A 19,071-nucleotide genomic window follows, 5' to 3' on the forward strand; every position below is an offset into this window, starting at 1 on the left:
TTTAACTTTTAATTCTGGTATTTTGATATTTTACTGTACTGCTACAGTTTATTCTACCTAAAAGCTGGTCAGTTTTGTTTATATTTTCAGAGAACCAAATTTTGATTTTATTAATTTTTCTCTATTTTTCTCTATATTTGATGGACCTATGTTTTAATTTTCATTATTTCTTTTATTTTCTTCTTGCTTTGTGTTTAGTTTGCTTCTATTTTAGTTGCTTATTCTGTAACCTTCAATTGTTGCTTTAAGACTTTTTTTTTCTGATACAGTGATTCCAAAGTTATAAATACTCCAAAAATTCGGTATGTTGCCTTTCTTTTATTCAGCTCAAAATATTTTCTGAATTTCCTTATAATTTATTTTTTGCCATGGATTATTCAGAATTATTTTGTTTAAAGTCAGGATATTTTGGGATATCCTAGATTCCAATATATTTTTAAATTCTAATTTAATTTCTTTGTGATCTGAGAGAATATTTTATATGATTTGAGTAATTATAAATATATTGAGACTTGTTTTTTTATTCTTAGCATATGTTCTATTTTGGAGAATGTTTCATGAGCACTTGAATGAATGTATATTCTATAGTTGTTGAGTGGGGTATATAATTTAATTTTATTTATTTATTTGAGTTCTGGTGATATCTTACCTAGAAAAACACAGATAGCAATGAAATCTCAAGATTTTAATATTTTTCTTTTAAATGCCACACTGATTAGATATAACATAGTCTTGGATAATAAAAATATTACACATTAAATATAAAATAACTGAAAAAATAGTTATTCATTGATTTATTGTGCATTCCCACTGTTTACCTTCATTTCATTTTTTTATTTGTCATTTGTAAACCTTTTTCTTTCTTGCTTTTAAATCAACTTTTGGCTCTGTTTTTACCCACTGTATTTCTGTTGGTGTTTTTTTCACAGCAGGTTTAACAAAAACATGTGTAGTAGGATCATGTGGATGAATAGCCTTTGGTTCGTTCTTCCTTAGTGACTGTCTGTGCCACTTTAAGTTGCTGTTTCTCTTTGTATTTTGCAGCTGTGATGGATCTTATGATACACCAATGCATGTTTGGTGACTAGTAGTGAGGATCTTCACATAAAGTTGTTCCTCAAAATCTTCACTGGAAAATCTTTATGAGATTAAGACGAAACGAGGTTCTATTCTACAAGAGCAGCGTCTTCTATGATCTCAGAGTTCTGAAATCATTTACAATTATCCAAAATTGTGAAAGTAAAAACAGGGTCCGCAAATGATTGGTTTTGGGGATGATACCTGGTATGCTGAAGATCTGAACTAAGGATTCTTTTAATAAAGCATAATGTGGTAATTCTTCAAAAGCAAAGTTAAAAGACAAAAGTGGCCCAAGAGCCTTTGAAACAGTTTTCAGTTATCTTTACTTGGGCAAGGGTATGAAATATTTTGAATAGTAATTTTGCAGATGGTCCATGAGGTGAAATTTAAAGCTTCATATAGAGATGTTATTTCTTTTTGACTTCAAAATAGATACACTTACTGCAGTTCTTCATTTTATAAACCCCATTCATCACAAATAACGTATCTTTATGACCCATTTAAGATCTGCTTTAGAATGAGGCATCAACATTCTTAAGTTTTCCATTAGATGCCTTGCTGTGAAATGTGTTCCCCTGGAGGAAAAGACAAGACTCTGTTCCTTATTTTTCCACTTGCTGTTGCAAACAAGAGCTTGGATATGGTTGGTATCTATCTTCTTCCACATCCTCTGTCAAGTTGCACTGCAAAGCTGGCAGCCTGGCATCTTTTTTGGTTCTTCTTCTGTCTCTTCACTTGAACCACTGAGCCTCCAAGCTGGGTTTGCTCTTGGTGGCTGCCATCTTGCCTCAGTGCTTTCCAGTGGTGTTTATATGTCAATTAGGTCAAGTTGATTGATAATACATATTTCATCTTCTTGCTGATTGTACTTTTAGTTATTTTGCCAATTATTAAGAATAAGGAGTTGAAATATCCAATTCAATTCCATCAGTTTCTATTTTATGTAGTTTAAGATTCTGTTGGATGTGTATACTTTTATAAATATCTTCCCAATGAATTGATTACTTAATAATTATGAAATATGACTCTTTTTCCTGAAGTATCATGTTTTATATAGTATATCTATATTGTCAGTATAATAATATTATGTCTATTTTGATTGATAATAAAACCTCTGTATGTAACCTTTGATGTATATATGTTCCATATTTTACAGCAACTAATAATATTTTATTTCAACATTTGTATATATTTTTATTAAATACTTTTGAATTTTATTGTTCAAGTACAGTTGTCTGGCCTTTCCCCCCAGCCATCCCCACCTCCCTCCTCTCATTCCACCCGCCTTGTTTTTGTCAATGTGTCCTTTATAGTTGTTCCTATAAACCCTTCCCACTTTCTCCCCCATCATCCCCTCTCCTTTCCCCTCTTGTTACTGTCAGTTTGCTCTTAATTTCAATGTCTTTGATTATATTTTGCTTGCTTTTTTCTTTTGTTGACTAGGTTCCAATTAAAAGTGAGTTCATATGGTATTCGGCTTTCACTCCCTGGCTTATTTCACTTAGCATAATGCTCTCCAGTTTCATCCATGCTGTTACAAAGGGTATAAGCTCCTTCTCTCATTCTACTGAATAGAATTCCATTGTGTAAATGTACCATAGTTTTTGACCCATTCATTTACTGATGGGCACTTAAGTTGCTTCTAGCACTTGGCTATTGTACATAGTGCTGCTACAAACATTGGGGTGCATAGGTTCTTTTGGATTTGTGTTTCAGGGTTCTTAGGATATAATCCTAGCAGTGGAATTGCTGGGTCAAAAGGCAGTTCCATTTTTAGTTTTCTGAGGAAATTCCATACTGTTTTCAATAGTGGTTGCACTAGTCTGCAACCCATGTCCATTTGAAAAGAATGTGTATTTTGCTTCTTTGGAATGAAAGGCTCTATATATATCAGTTAAGTCCATTTCATCTAGGACATTGTTCAATGCCACAATATCTTTGTTGATATTTTATTTGGAAGATCTATCCATTAATGACAGTGGGGTGTTAAAATCCCCTACTATAGTTGTGTTGCTATCAATATCTTTGTTTAAGTCCTCCAAGATTTTCTTTTTGTATTTGGATGCTCCTATATTGGGTGTGTATATATTTACAATGTTTATATCTTCTTGGTGGATTCTTCCCTTGAGTATTATGAAATGATCTTCTGGGTCTCCCTTTATGGCCCTTCTTTGGAAGTCTATTTTGTCTGATATGAGTATTGCCACCCTAGCTTTTTTTTTTTTTTTCCTGTCCGTTTGCTTGGAATATTTGTTTCCAGCTCTCCGCTTTCAGTCTGTGTAGGTCTTTTGTTCTGAGGTGGGTCTCTTGTAGGCAGTATTTGTGTGGATCATGATTTCTTATCCATTCAGCTATTCTGTCTTTTGATTGGAGCAATTAATCCATTTATGTTTAAGGCTGTTATTGATAAGTATTTATTCATTGCCATTTTTTGTACTACCTGTGTTCCTCTCTCTATCTCACTGCTTTTCTTCCTTTTCTTAAAGCAGTCCCTTTAGCATCTCTTGCAGAGCTGGTTTGGTGGAGGTGTGTTCTTAGAGGCTTCTTTTGTTCAGGAAGCTCCTTATCTGGCCTTCCATTTTAATTGAGAGCTTTGCTGGATAGAGTAGTCTTGGTTTCAGCCTTTGGTTTTCATTTTTTGATATATTCCTTGATATTCCCTTCTTGCTTGGAGCTTTTCCAGTGAGAAGTCAGCTGTTAGTCTCATTGGGAATCCCTTGTATGTTACTTCCTGTTTCTTCCTTGCTGTCTTTAAAATTCTCTATTTTTCTTGGAATTTTGCCATTTTAATTATGATGGGTCTTGAAGTGGGACTCCTTGGGTTCCCCTTGATTGGGACTGTCTGTGTTTCCTAGATTTGTGTGACTTTTTCTCTCATTAAGTTAGGGAAGTTTTCCATCATTACTTTTTCAAACAGGTTTTCTATCCCTTGATCTTGTTCTCCTCCTTCTGGTATCCCTATTATACGGATATTATTACAGTTCATGTTGTCTTGAAGGTCCCTTACCACTTCTTTATTCTTTCTTAGTCTCTTTTCCTTTTCTTACTCTTTCTGGGTGTTTTTTTTTTTTTTTCTACCTTCTCCTCCAGCTCACTGATTCGATCCTCTGCTTCATCCAGCCTGCTTGTAATTTCTTCTAATGTGTTTTTTATTTCTGAGATTTTATTGTTCATTTCTTCCTGGTTTTTGTTTATAGTTTCTATTTCCTTTTTCATACTGTTATAGTTCTCACTCAGTTCCTTGTCTGAGTTCATTGAGCATCTTTATAACCATTATTTTGAATTCTATATCTGATAGTTTGTTTACCTCCATTTTGCTTAGCTCTTTTAGTGGGGTGTCTTCCATTACAATTGTTTGCATGTTCCTTTTTGTCTCCCCATTTTAGGTGACTCTTTTTGTTTGTTTCAGGGCTTCCTTATGTTTCACTTTGCTAGCTAGTTCACTTTCTAGGGTGAACTTCTATGGTTGGAATTCTATGGGATTCAGTGGTGTGTTCACTTTGATCTCCTTATCTGGACACTCTAGGTTTGCCCTTTCTTCTGTTTGTGTGGGCTCTGTTGTACTTGTGTTTTTACCTTTTGGTGGTTCCTTTGTTGGTGGGTTCTCTCCTCCAGCTGATATACTGATGTTCACAGTTCCCACCTATTCTTGTCTGTGATCAGTGGTAGGGGGTAGGCAAAATGGATGATGACAGCAGGATAGTATTTTATGGGATTTAAAGTACCAGCAAATAGAGAAGAGATAGGAGATTCTTTGGATAAGTATAGCGTTAACTGTGATATTTCACCCAACTAGCCACTTTCTATGAAAGGTGAAAGAGGGATAAGACTCTTGTTAGAGGGGAGGATGATTGTGAGCTGAATCCAGAAAACAGAGTGCTTGTGCCAGGTTAGATGATGAGATATAATGAGAGTAAAGGATAGAAAGTAGGCATAGTATGAGATAGAATAGAGTTAACCATAACAATAATAACATTCAGGAATAAAATGAAGTGGGGTAAGATCAGGGAGGGTTGGTGTGTAGTAGGTAAAATTGTATGGAACAACCATTATTTACAATAGTACTGGAACAACAATAATATGATGTGAAATATATGATTTGGATAACCAGAATAGAAAGGACACATTCAAGAGTAGTGTGTTATTGGAACACGAGTGAAGTGAGAAAAGGAAAATTAAAATACAATAAAGAGAGAATAAGGAAAACCAGTCAAACAATACAAGTAAACAGAAATAAAACAAGGAAAACTAAACATATGGAAAAGAAATTAAAAAATACTAATGAAAATAAAAATGGTAAAAATAATGAAAAAATACACATAAACAATAAAATGCCAGCTTTATGGGATAGCAAAGTGACATTTGTCTCAGTTTCTTAGTTTTGGGGGTTAGCCTTATGATCCCCCTTTGGATCTGTCTCTGGACCCTTAATAACTCCATGTCTTATTGTCTCACTTGGGAAGAGGAGAAAAAAGATAGAGGAAAGAAGAAAAACAAGCTTCCTGCTGACTTCAAACCCATTCAGCAAGTTCTGTTGGTCTTCCTGGATGCCACAGGAAGAGGGGAGCTGGGCTTTGCTTTTCTCCCTTCCTATGGTTTTGAGAGCTTGGAGACCAGGTCTGGGCTACAATATTCATAGTAGCCCAGCCTCCAGCCAAAGTCCTCTATGAGCTACCAAGCTCAAATAAGCCACTAAGTCTCTGGGCACACAACTCGAGACAAGCTCAGGCACACAGTTCCACTCAGTACTCAGTCTCTGGGCATATGCAGCTCAAATCGCCCTCAGGAGGAGCCCGCCACTGTTGGAGAGTTCCTTACAAAACAGCTGCCCACCATTCTTAACAAGTGCATGGGTTTTCACACAGCCCAACTTTCCATCTAGTCAGGAGACTATCCGAGTCAGGGTCCAACACTGCCCCAAACCTCCCTTCTCCAGGTGTTGCCTGGTACCCCAATTTCTCTGGTACCTGCATCCACAGTCCCAGTGGATGTATGCCACCTCTGTGTGTCTCCCACTTCGTCTCTATTCCCCCAACAACTTCCAGCATCCAGATCCCTGCTGGTGCCAGGCTGCCCTCCCTGCTCTGATAGGGGAAGGAGCTAGTGATCTAACTCTCCTCCCCATATCCTGCAGCAGGCACTGGGTAGGGTGCTATAGAGGCCTACATCAATGTGCAAATCCTAGGGACCTTACTGTCCCAGCACAATCTCTTCACCATCTGTTTTTCAATGTCCTCTGCAATTTTTTTGCCTCCAAACTTCATACAAGCTGGGATTCTGTTGGCTGTTCACTCTGTTCCTCAGAAGATTGGCAAGGTGTTCCAGATGGGCCAGGGAGAACTGGGCTCCACTCCTACCTATCTCACCACTGTCTTCTAAAGTCTGAACATGTATTTTTATGTATAAAGCACTGTGCAGGTTAACAAAAAATTAGGGGAATACAGATGGTTAAAAACAAATTAGAAGCATATATAAATAAAGAAATTTATTGTCCAAAGTTGAATATCTGGTGACCTTTGCTCAGAAACCATATTGTGGAATTAATGCCTTTCTATTTCTAATGCATACATGTAAGATATAAGTCCATTTTATGTTAAAAAATTTTTCCTCTTTTGTTATCATAGATAGAGCGTGGACAGCCAGGAGCTGAGTGAGCCAGGGCATGGCTGGCCACTTCCAAGGGGTAAGCAATGCAAGGACTGAGCTGGGATTCAGGGGGTCCCTGGAGGACTCCAACCAGGTCCTTCCATGTGCAATCTGGGAGGCAGGTGGAGGGCTGCAGCACCTCCAGGTTTCATGACAGTGGGTCTTAAGCACTTCCTTTCTACTGACCCTGATACCACAGACAGAGAGTGCAAGAGAGTCTTCCCCAGAGAAGAGATAGGAGATTCTTTGGATAAGTATAGCGTTAACTGTGATATTTCACCCAACTAGCCACTTTCTATGAAAGGTGAAAGAGGGATAAGACTCTTGAAGGTCTGCTTAGGGGCAATTTCTCACACTGAGTGTGCCAAAAGCTAGAAGGATGAATGGATAGGTCCTTAGCCACCAAAAACTGGAAAGAGGAATTGATAGGGCTCCAGTGTGACAAAAGCTAGACAGATAATTGGATAGAAAAAAACTCCTTTCTCCCTATCTCTCTTGAGCAGGAAGGGGAGATGGTCTTTGAAATAGGAGTCCACCATTTTCCCAGGTAGGCACCTGAATAAACCTATTTCCTTTTGCACCAGCACCTGTGTCACGCATCTGGCTTTTGTTGAGGCAGGCAGCTGAACCTGTGTTTTCAGTGACACTTTTCAATCTGTTGAATGTCTTTTATAGGCAGTATGTAGTTCATCTTACTTTTTAAATCCACTCTGATAGTTTCTGCCTTTTGAATGGAGTGTTTAGTTAGACCTTTCACATTTAGGGTTGGTATTGATATGGTTGTATTTGTATTCACCATTTTGTTCTTTGTTTTCTGTTTTATCTTTTTTTTCTTTTTTAAAAAAGATTTCATTATTTATTTTTAGACAGAGAGAAAGGGAAGGAGAAAGAGAGGGAAACACCAATGTGTGGTTGCCTCTTGCACGCCCCCTGCTGGGCAGCTGGCCCACAACCCAGGCTTGTGCCCTGACTGGGAATAGAACTGGTGACCCTTTGTTCAGCAGACCAGCACTCAATCCACTGAGTCATACCACCTAGGGCATCTTTTTGTTTTTTCTTTACTTATGTTACATAATTATTTTAGTCTACCTTTTAAATGCTTCTGTTCATATTTTCTATAGTATGTTTTGGTTACTCTTTGGTGGTTTCTGTAGGAATCAAAATATGCATCTTTTCTTATCTTCATTGTGCATACACCTAGCCTCAGCCAGGAGTATGCTTGCTCTAACACACATAGCATCCTCCACCTAGCTATTAGAGTCACTGATGTTCTCTGATGATTTGCCATTAAGACTGTCACTTCCAGCAATAATGCTATTCAATGTGGGTACCATTTCCCAACCCAGATCATATGAGTTCCTTCTGACCATGTCATTGAAGCTTCCCTGTCATTACTTGCCTGCCCTGTCCTGGGAGAACCTCTCTGCTGACAGAGGTGCAGGGAAGGTACTCAAGAGGAGTAGGCCCAGCAAGATGTCACAGACTACCACTCTTCCTACCTGACATTCAGCAATTTTCAAGAATAAATATTTGTCTTATAATGTGTAAACTTTTGTTTGATATGTGGAATGCTAAAATGATGTTTTTTGTAAATTTTGTCTGACTGTATGGTTGTTTTTGTGCAAAGGATTTGCTAATCCCCTCACTTAGATAAAGTGAAAAAATTCCTCACCAGCACTTTTGGATCATAACTTTTAAGATGTTGAATAATTCTGAGTGACAGAGGTAAAGTTTTGTACTATCCTCAAGGTTATGGGGCAGATATGGCTTTTCCAAGGGCAAAAAGATAAGACAGTTCATTGAGAGATAGGCAGTTATTGCTTACAGCAGCTTGGAAAAGAAGTATCATATCTACTTCTGGATGAATCAAGTTTTGGAAGGATTCCAAAGTACAATAACCTAAATTTTACCTCTCCCTCAGTCCTTGTATCATTGACATATCAGTATTAACATCTAAAAATATGAAATGACATTTACCTTGGACATATATTTGGATGTTAGTTTCTCATACTTGCTTACTTAATGAATGACCAATAAAATATTGGATTTTACCCAAAAGAAACCACCACTTTATTTCTTAAATACCCACTTAAGCTGAAGTTATCATTGGTTTGTTCCTTAGTGGTGTAGTCACAAAACAAATTAGGGAAGAGAAATAGAATTTGAACCTGAGCAGATATCAATCTACTTACCTAGCTTGTCCTTTTCCACATTTTTTCTAAACATTGATACATATACAGATAGGAGGTAAATGTATTGACAGCAGCATCATGTTCAATTAAGCCCAGAAAGTGAAATTTTCTGGGTATTTAGATTTAATTCATATATTTATCTATTAATTGTTTACTAGAGCCTAATTTATCAAGTATTCTATTGCCAAAATGTTAAAGGTCTGAAAAACAATAGGAAGTGATCAAAGCCTTCATAAGATTTACAAAAACTAAAGGGCCATGAAACCTGTTGTTGTGATCATTTTCTGAATGAAGCTGTAGTAGATATCCGAATCTCACTAGGTAGTAAAAAGAAAGGGTGACCAATTACACCTGGGTCAGGGCCAGATGGTCAGCAAAGACTCACAAAATCATGTACTATTACAGGGTTTGCTGTGCTTGTATGGGACAAGGGATACAACTCTCTTCACACAGCCATATCATAGACAACACAACCACTGTTGACATCATCCACAATGTGTATGTCCATACACACTGTATATTTAGTAAGTTAATATTGGTATATACATCAGTTTATGGCTCACTGACTTTCAGTTTCCTGCATGGTGACATGTAGTCTTTCTATTGCTTTGAATTTCCAATTGAAAGTAAATTAGTTATCAGAAATGATATAAACCAAACTACTAGCTTTTAAGGAAATTGTTTATTTCTTTAGCAATACCTACTGATTGAAGATACATAAGTATTTTTGCACACATTTCCCTTAATATTTCAATTCTGCCTATCCACAATTTATTTATGCAAAGAAAATGTTTCCCCCCAAGTTTGATTCTTAGCTCAGCTTCTAATGTTTTCCCACATATCTTTGTTTCACTTGTATTGATGTAGTTTAATATTCAACCAAATATTCATACATTTCCAAACCAAATATTAATAAAGTTAAAATACAGTTACAATAATTAATACCATTGGAAAATTATTTAAATATTTAGATTATTCTGACATGTTATATCCAAAGTTGAATAGCATCTTCTGAAAAGCAATACTATTTTAACTGTTGAATATAGTTTTCCATTCAACTCAGCAATGTTTTCTTTACTTTTTTATTAAGTGTTTTAAATAGTCTGTCACTCCTTCAAAATTGGTGAAATTCTGGCAAAACTGGTTACGAACAGTGATAATAATCATTTTATTTTAAGTATAATATTACATGCTGCAAAATATTTTAAACTTTATAGCTAGTATTCTTTTAAAAGTTCTTGTACATTTGGATTTCAAGCAAACATGTGCCTCTAGAGGATTTTCTGTGCTCTCTTTAATACCAAAATAACCATGACCAGGAAAGCTGATTTGACCCAGCAAAATTAGAAAGGTGTTGATGCTTCAAAGAAAGGCAGACATACTAAGATTAGAATACTTACACCTGAAATAGAAATTACAATTAACACTATGATACAAACCAAGCTTCAGGTGGCAAAATAGATCATTCAAGTGCAAACAATCACTTAAAAAGATGAGGTGACACTTAGAAGGTGAACGTGATTCAATGAGCTGTGAAAATCAATTACCCAAAAATAGCCTGTTCTAAACAACTGAAAGAGATACAAGTGAAAAATACTTTAACGTTTGACCCATGTTTGTCCTAAATTATGCCTACTAGGAAGTAGAAAATACTCAAGTTTTTTCTTGTCTTTTCCCCAAAAACATTTTACACACACATACACACAGACATGGAGTATATTCACATTCAACTACATGAATTTAGTTATTAGCAATAAATGAAAATAATAAAACATTTAAAATTGTATATGATAACTATTTTATGATTGTTTTATATCAATTTTAAACTTTCAATTATTTTTAGATTTTAGCCCAAAGAATAGTTTAAGAAACAGCCATTATAATATAGAAGCTGAGAATCAACTGTAGAGAAGTTCAAGATGCATGAGCGTAAAATCCAGGGACTAACTTAGGACTCAGTGCTATAGTTACTAATGATCTCAGAGTATCTTGCTATCAAATGTGTGGCCAAACTCTTCTATTTAAGGATGTTATTTTCCTGGAGATATTTTACTATATCTATGTTATATCTACATTTATATTCTTTGTTATCATAAGCATGGGGTTCAGAGAGACCACCATTAATTGCAAGCCAGAAAATACGTATCTAAAGGTAACTCACTATCAAGGCAATTTTCTCACATCTTACTAGGGGTTGGCTGTTACAAAACTGATCATTTCAGGGTGTCAGTGATGCCATCTAGACCGAAGCTCTTCCTAGCTTGTTGCCATTCTTGGTAATAACAACTTTCCTCCGCAGGATAACATTCATGATTATATGATGGCTGCTGAAATTCCAGTCATGACGTTTACTTAAAAATGCATCTAAAGACAGGGAGAGGGGTGGGTGGGTTGTAACTGTATAGATAATGATTTTCTCTTTATTTCTTGACTTCTTTTCCTTTATTTTCTTGTTGACTTCATTTAACTTCAACTTATTTAATCAGGGAGATAACTTTTGCAAGTTTAAAATCACACATGATTTTATTTTTTTAACAAACAATATTTGGCATATTACTTCATGATAAAACTAAGATGTGTCCTGACCACTTTGGCTCAGTTGGTTGGGCATCATAATGCAAAGTGAAAGTTTGCCAGTTCAATCCCTGGTCAGAGAACATGCCTGGGTTGAGGGTTTGGTTCACAGCTGAGGCACATTTGAAAGGAAACTGATGTTTCTCTCTCACATCAATGTTTCCATCAATGTTTCTCTCCCTTTCTTTCTCCCTCCCTTCCCTTCTCTCTAAAAATAAGTAAATAAAAGATTTTTAAAAACTAAGATGTTACAAGAATATAGGAGGAAATCAATGTTGGGTTGGGAAATAACAGTTCCTACCACTGCATCCTTTGAAAAAAAAAACTTGCTTAAAACATTTTTGCGGTTATAAAGAGCAACTTATATTTAATAGCACCATAAAGTAGTAATGTTAATCTCAGAAAGTAAGAAAAGTAATGTGACTTGGCAGAAAGAAAGTGGGGAAAGTGACATGTGGGCTATACTCTGGTCTTTAAAATTCATAAGTGTCTAACCTGGTAAAAGAGACACAGAATTCTCATCAAGAAAATGGGGTAGGGAGAGGGTATTTTTGAAATGGGAAAAAGCAAGAGTATATACTTGAAGATGATAAGATAACCACAGAAATGTAGAGGAAGAATGAAAGGATTGCTTTTCTAATGCAACATCTGGTAATTTTGAGCAGATTACAAAAAAATATATTTTTAAAAGAGTTGCCAAGGAACTACAGTCTCTTCAGTAAGTTCTTTCTTTGCAGAAAATTGCTGAGAAAGTTGCTCTGCAATGCTTAGCTCTAGTAATCCAAGGGATTTTTTAGGAAGGGATCTGGAAATTATGCATTTACCTCTAGAAGTTACTGCAGCTCTAAATAAAATTGCCGTCCAGGAAGAGGCAATGGTGCTGTAAGCAGCAAATCCAAGCTGATTTGGGGCCCACTGACAATATCAGTAGGGACAAAAAGCTGCTGGATTGTTTCTAAGAACAACTGCTAGGGTTGCTTGATGGAAATAGTAGTAGAAGTCTCTTTGGGGGGCTGATGGTTGGGCTAACTACTTCTTTAAAAATATTCAGAACATTTACCTTGAGAATTAATCATATCAATAGCATTCATATTTGGAGATTGGGTAGAGATGCTGGTTGATATGGCATTGTGTTACTGGACATAGTTAGCTAATTATTAATAATAAACATGAGCAAAGGGAATTAAACATTAAGCTTAATAAACTAGGGAGTAGGAGCCTGTTTGCTTCATTAGGAAGCTACAGCATTACACCCCAGGGCGTTACAGCATTGTGTTCCAAGGAGATTAACACCCCTCCCTTCCCTCTTCCAGTACAACTTTGCCACAGGGGAGCAGGGGGAGGCAAGCACATATGCAATAGAAGTCAAATGGCGCAAGGGGAAGTGCTGAACAGCAGAGGCTGTCAGTCTAACTAAGGGTTGTAAACCTATCAAAAGCTTGTGAATGCTTGCAAAGTTGATTGGTTCTTTTGAAAAAACACCTGGTCCATCTTAAATCCAAGCTAATATAATCCCAGTGGAACAAAGAAGCGCTTGCTGGCGTGCTCTCTCTCTCTCTCTCTCACTCTCTCTCTCTCTCATCCCCCTCTTGCTTATGACCCACTCTCTCCCTGTGTGTTCATATTCTCTCTCAGCAGGGAGCATGCAACCATGCATGTCTAGCAGCTAGACACGGGCCCATGGCAGACTGCGTGGGCTCCAAAGGACTAAGCTTCAATATAAAGCAGAAACTCTATTCACTGGCTTCTGTTTTGACCTTGCTGAAGACAAGGTTGGGCTTTTTCCATGGCAGAATGGGTGGAGAGGGCAGCCTTCCACGCAAATGAAACATCTTGCCACACTGCAATCTCCTGTGCATGGGTCCTTGGAATACTTTCCTCATGATCCCATGGAGGAGCCTGACTTCCACCGACAACAATTGTTATCCTTAAGGAGAAGAGAAAATCACACTGTTTTTCTGGAAACCTGATAGAATAAGAAGCCCAGAAACATCTACTGAGGGCTTAGATTATCCATACGGACCATAAAATCTGTTTCAAATTGCTGGCCAGAATCATATGCCATGGAGAAAGGGACTGCCACACATATGAATAAATAATAGCTTATTATCATCATAATTAATTTTCATAATTAGACAGGGTAATTGACATTTTTTGGTGATTTAGTTCACATTAAATGGACTCTAAATTTTTATGAAATTTATAGTGTTTGCTACAGTGATATTTTTAACAATGTCAAGTGCTCTCAGGAGGAAAATGGAAAATTTTAATATTATCAATTAAGAAAATTAAACATATTATATTATGTTAATGCTACCATGATGAATTGACAGAATAAAGCACAAATATTAATAATGTATATGATATATAAGTGATAACAAAATTAAGGACATATTCAGAAATAAAATTTTTGCCCTTTTGACATGAATTTAAGGCAAGCAGACAGTAAAAATGCCAAGATATTTGCCTTATGAGAAGCCATTGTTGCCCTGACCAGTGTGGCTCAGTTGGGTGGGCATTATCCTGCAAAGTCAAAGCTTGCTGGCTCGGTTCCCAGTCAGGAAACATGCCTGGGTTGCAGGGTTGGTCCTCAGTAAGACCACATACGAGCGGCAACCAATCGATGTTTCTCTCTCACATCAGTGTTTCTCTCCCTCTCTTTTTCCCTTCCTTCCCCTCTCTCTAAAAATAAAAATAAATAAAATCTTCTTTTAAAGTAGCCATTTTTATTATTTTGACTTGAAGAAATTTAAAGTTATGAATATATTTCCTATTGCAAGCACTCCATTTTGTTTCAAGCAATACATTCCTAATATGGTTCTGATAACTGCTCAATACTATCATTTCCAATTTTTCGAGTTCCAGTGAGCACACCTACATAAAAGCTGCCCTACATTTCTAATCTCTTGCTGCCCTGAATAGTCTAGTTAGACCTCAAAAATAAGATGTAGTATCTCTAGAAAGCAATATACTTTCAGACTGTGTAATTATTAACATTCACTTTGTTTGAAATGTTTCTCCTTTTCCAATGCACTGATTATTGCCTACAGGACTTTCACATGCTTTTGTCAGGTGAATTTTTGATGTAGTTCTTGTAAAATCTAATAATGATGAGTACTTGTGGTTAGATGCAATATACATATTCTGGCAATTCAAGTGCTAAAATACCTGGGAGGGTGAAAACAAACAAAAAAAATGACAAGCAACTTGACCTTTTGAATGTGGATTGTTGGTAGAATAAAATCATGTCTACTCATCTTTGTCTAATATAATATTCCTTAACTGTTAAAGCTGTTTCACATACATTGTATCATTAGTAGTGCCATACGTGCCAACAGCAACCATACTGAACAATACTAGTTAAAATTGAATGTCCACCATTGGAATTTGATACTAAGAAGCATAACAATGTATGTTTACTCAGTGCATATATTTAAACATACACACACACTCACACAGAACTTTTGAGTCATAGGAAACTGTTTATTTGCTCACAGTTTGGATTAGTTGTTATTTATGTGTAATTGTCTGAATGTGATTTAGTAACCCCCAACAGAGTCTTCAGTTGTCTACCAGTTTTGCTGAGGACCCGTAATCTATACAATTCAGGTATTGATGAAGTCTATTATTTTGTTTCTGGAATGATTTTTATATGACAAGGAATCTTACTATTTCAAAATTATTGCACAACTGTTGCTATTCCTCCTCCTCTGTCTCTACCTCCTGTATCTCCACCTCTTCTTCCTTCTTCTCTGTCTCTCTCTTTAAATGCAGTTGAGTTGTTGATTTTACAAGGGCTCTAGCATATGAGCTGGGTATGCCTGGGTTAACTATAAAATCTGCTCAAGATGAAGGTAGCCTCTCTTCCCCATGTGTATATGAAAAGATCCTAGGCAGTTTCCTACAGGCCAGAAGAGACTCTGGATTTGTCTTGTTGTCATCCACCTAAATCCAAACACTGTCTCAACACTTCCTCATGATGGTCTTTAGGTCTCCTTGGTTTGCCCATCAACCATGATTGTTACTGTTCTTATCACAATTCTTGTTTGAAATCTTCTGTCCTGATAGTTTTAAAACTCCAGTCTGATAACTCAATACTGATTCCCAGTAGTTACAAAAGAAATGATTTTCTTTCATCTTAGATGCTTATAGATGCTTCTATAGATGCTTACTTCCACATGCACTAATCTTATCTAGTTTTTCTCTTTTTTTTTGGCGAGTGGGTATGTCTAATAATCAATAATATATTGTGACCCACAAAATAACTTTTAAAATATAAGTACCTATTAGCAGCTGGGAGTCACTTTCCCCAGTTTTGTCAGAAAAAGAAGATATTTTATATATTTAATTTATTACTAAAAGTTGTATGAGTATAAATGAAAAGTTTAGAGGAATGGAGGAAGGGAGGAGGAGAGAGAGAGAGAGAATTTCCCAACTAGAAGGAACACTTGGAGGAAGGGCTTAGGGGTGGAGAACTACAGAACATGTTGTGAAAAATGGTGGTGGCCTAAAACAGATGTGAGAAAGAGACAGGGTGGTTCCATTTGAGCTAGGGCAAATTATTTATGACATGTGAGATCTTTAGGCAGTGGAGTGGACTGGACAATGTTAGTTTTTAGGCAAGTTTAGGAAGTAGTTGGGAAACTCATAGTCAGAGCCATAGTCAATGGTGAGTTTATTGACACAACATTTTAACACTAGGATATTGATGACTACATCATACATGAAAAAATAAAGTGGTATGTTTTAATGTAAGCTGACATTCAGCTGAAGCATTTGTGTAATAGTTTAATTTTGAGACATTCACCAGGGCATCCGTGTAATGCCCAGTAACAATTAAAAATATGAATATGGATCTTGGAAAGATATTCTCAATTAAAGTTTAATATTGTAATCTATACTTCTTTTAGTATTGATGAATATTCTAAAAAATGTGGGCACATTAAAATCTTAAATATTAACTTATTTATTTAAAGATTATTTAAACCACTACTAGGTGTCCATCTCTATCACCAACACAAAACTGGAAATATAAATATAAGTATGATTAGGAATCTTTTAAAAAGGAACTTAAAGATAAATAGTGTTCAAGCTTAAAGTCACACACATTAAAATAATATACATATTTCAACTCTTGCACATAGAGGAAAGAATTTTATAGGGTATTTCCATTTATAGAGCTAATTAAAATTACAGAAATGAAATATATAAAGGAATAATAGAGAAAAACTATTAAAAGAGAAGGAAAACATAAAAATGTAACTCTGACTGCAGAGTTAAAATTTATGACCCAGGATTGGCTTTTCTCACTAGTTTTTTTCTTCATATATTTCAGAGACTAGAGCCAACCAACATCGCTATCTTCTTCACAGAATTTTCAGTGGTTTCAGTTTGCCTTCCAGGGTTAATTTTGCCTCAGAGAAATTCCCAGGCCTGAAATTTTTGTATTGGGTTTTGCGAATGGAACAGATCAACAAATTACCACCATGTTGGTTAAGGATTGTTCTTCAATCATATTAAATGAGTGAAAGCATATCTGAATGTCATTTGCAACGCCATGGGCATAACAATGCCATGGACATAACAACACCATGAGCATAACATGCTCCTTTAAGAGGTCAAAGAACATTTCATTTTTAAAATAAATTAATCTTTTAAATGTTTGTTTCTAATTGAGCTAAAATCATTATAGTAATTACTGTAACTGCACTAGTTGAGTTGAACTATAAAGAAAAAGTTCCTTGACTTATATTTAATGTTTTGAGAATAATATTGAATATTTATTTTCTGAATTGATAATAGTGCAATTCAATTAACCTTTTGCACATGTTATGTGTTGAGATAAGCCATTTATTTTTGCCATCTGTTTAACTTTACAAGATCAAATTCAATGATGATATTACAATCAAATGAAAGGGATTTTAATATTATAGACAATTGCTTAATTTACTTATATATTTTAAACATATAAAATAATTTTCATGTGTTCTTAAGTGCATGTAATTTTTGTTAGATATATCATTTAATGAGAGCACAATTTTAGATTATGCACAGAAATATACGTTTTAAATACCACAAGATAAATTTCTTCTTAAAATTCACTAAATTACTACTCTAGAGATTCTATTTAAAATGCTTTGCATATGTATTTTAAATTAAGAGACACTGTAGTTGGAACATAATAGCATGCATTAATGGTGTGTTTTGGGGGTGGTTGGGGTGGATCATAGGCCAAGGCACCCCACTGAAAATGAAAAGCTCCTTATAACTATGTTGATGATTTTAAAAAGTTCTGGCATTTGGCATTCATGGAAGTATTTGTTTTACTACTACTGTAAACAAATTGCATTAAATTTTGAGCAAATGCTTTTGTTTTGGTAGATATTTTTTTATTAAAATTTCCATCTGTTAGTCCAGACAAAACAAATAATATATAACAAATAATACCCATTTTGGCACAATGCTTCTAAGACATAAAATGGTAATTTTGTGTCACTCTATCCTTCCATAGCATCTTCCCAGTCCAACCTCTGACTTCCTTGTCCCAGCAAAGGTTGCATGCCCCCATTCCCATAGCTGAGAGTGTTTAGAAATAATAAGTGCAGCTTTTCTTATAGGCATCCAGAGTTCAGTTCCAAAATTTAGTCACAGTATGCTATTGATTTTAACAGGCATATTTCAAGTGTTGGAGTAGACATTTGAGTAAATACAGTAACCCTCAAATCATTCTACTTTCTCTATGTCTATATTTAGCATTTCTAATTTCACTAACCATCCCTCCAAATGTATTTGTCTGATGTAGTACCTGTCTTGAAAGTTCATTCTACATGTGCAACATGATGACTTTAAACAGTAAAAGCTTCAGGTAATACTTAAATTACTTAAATAAAAATTCACCAGGTGGTATTAGGAAACATTGTATCTGATAATTTTATGTAGAAAAAAAAATTAAGTAGCTTCAGTCTTTTGAAAATTTAGATATTTAGTCTCATTTGATCATCCAATAATGTCAAGAGTAGTCAGAAACATTCCAACAAACGCTTCATTTGTTCTTTTTTTCCCAACCTAGTGTCAGTTTATTTTCACTTGTACTCTCATTAGTATATCTTTCTTTTTCTTGCTTACGTGGATTAATTTAGCAGTCTGCCAGAATGGATTTTAAGACAGATTTCATAGAAATATTGATCATGATTATACCATTATATGTTCTCATTTTAACCCTGAATGCCAGACATCTTCTTAGTAAGTTTATTCATAGTCTATTTTAATTCAATGAACATTTCATATAAATAAATATTTATTAACCTATACAAGAGGAGAAAAGATACCCATATATATAGAAGAAATGAAATGTTCAAAATTTTACAGACATTCAAATAGACTGCAGCTTTTGTCTTTAAATGGTATACATGTAGCCAGATAAATTTATTTTCAAATAGTTCTCTTTCCTTCAAATCCACATCCACACAGCTTGGTAGACCAAATTAATATGATGCACTTTTTCACTCTCCAATGATAAATAATTTAGCTCTTTTAAATATTTCATTGCAGATGCTTGAAATTTGCATCTCTATGAAAT

General features: G+C 35.4%; 1 pseudogene; it reads right to left on the reverse strand.

The window, feature by feature from the left end:
* Nucleotides 1-840: 840 nt before the first annotated feature.
* Nucleotides 841-19,071, reverse strand: part of LOC112299811 (ribosome biogenesis protein BRX1 homolog pseudogene) — a 44,352-nt pseudogene continuing 26,121 nt past the window's right edge.

Source organism: Desmodus rotundus, chromosome 6, assembly GCF_022682495.2.
Source record: "Desmodus rotundus isolate HL8 chromosome 6, HLdesRot8A.1, whole genome shotgun sequence".
Lineage (NCBI taxonomy): Eukaryota > Metazoa > Chordata > Mammalia > Chiroptera > Phyllostomidae > Desmodus > Desmodus rotundus.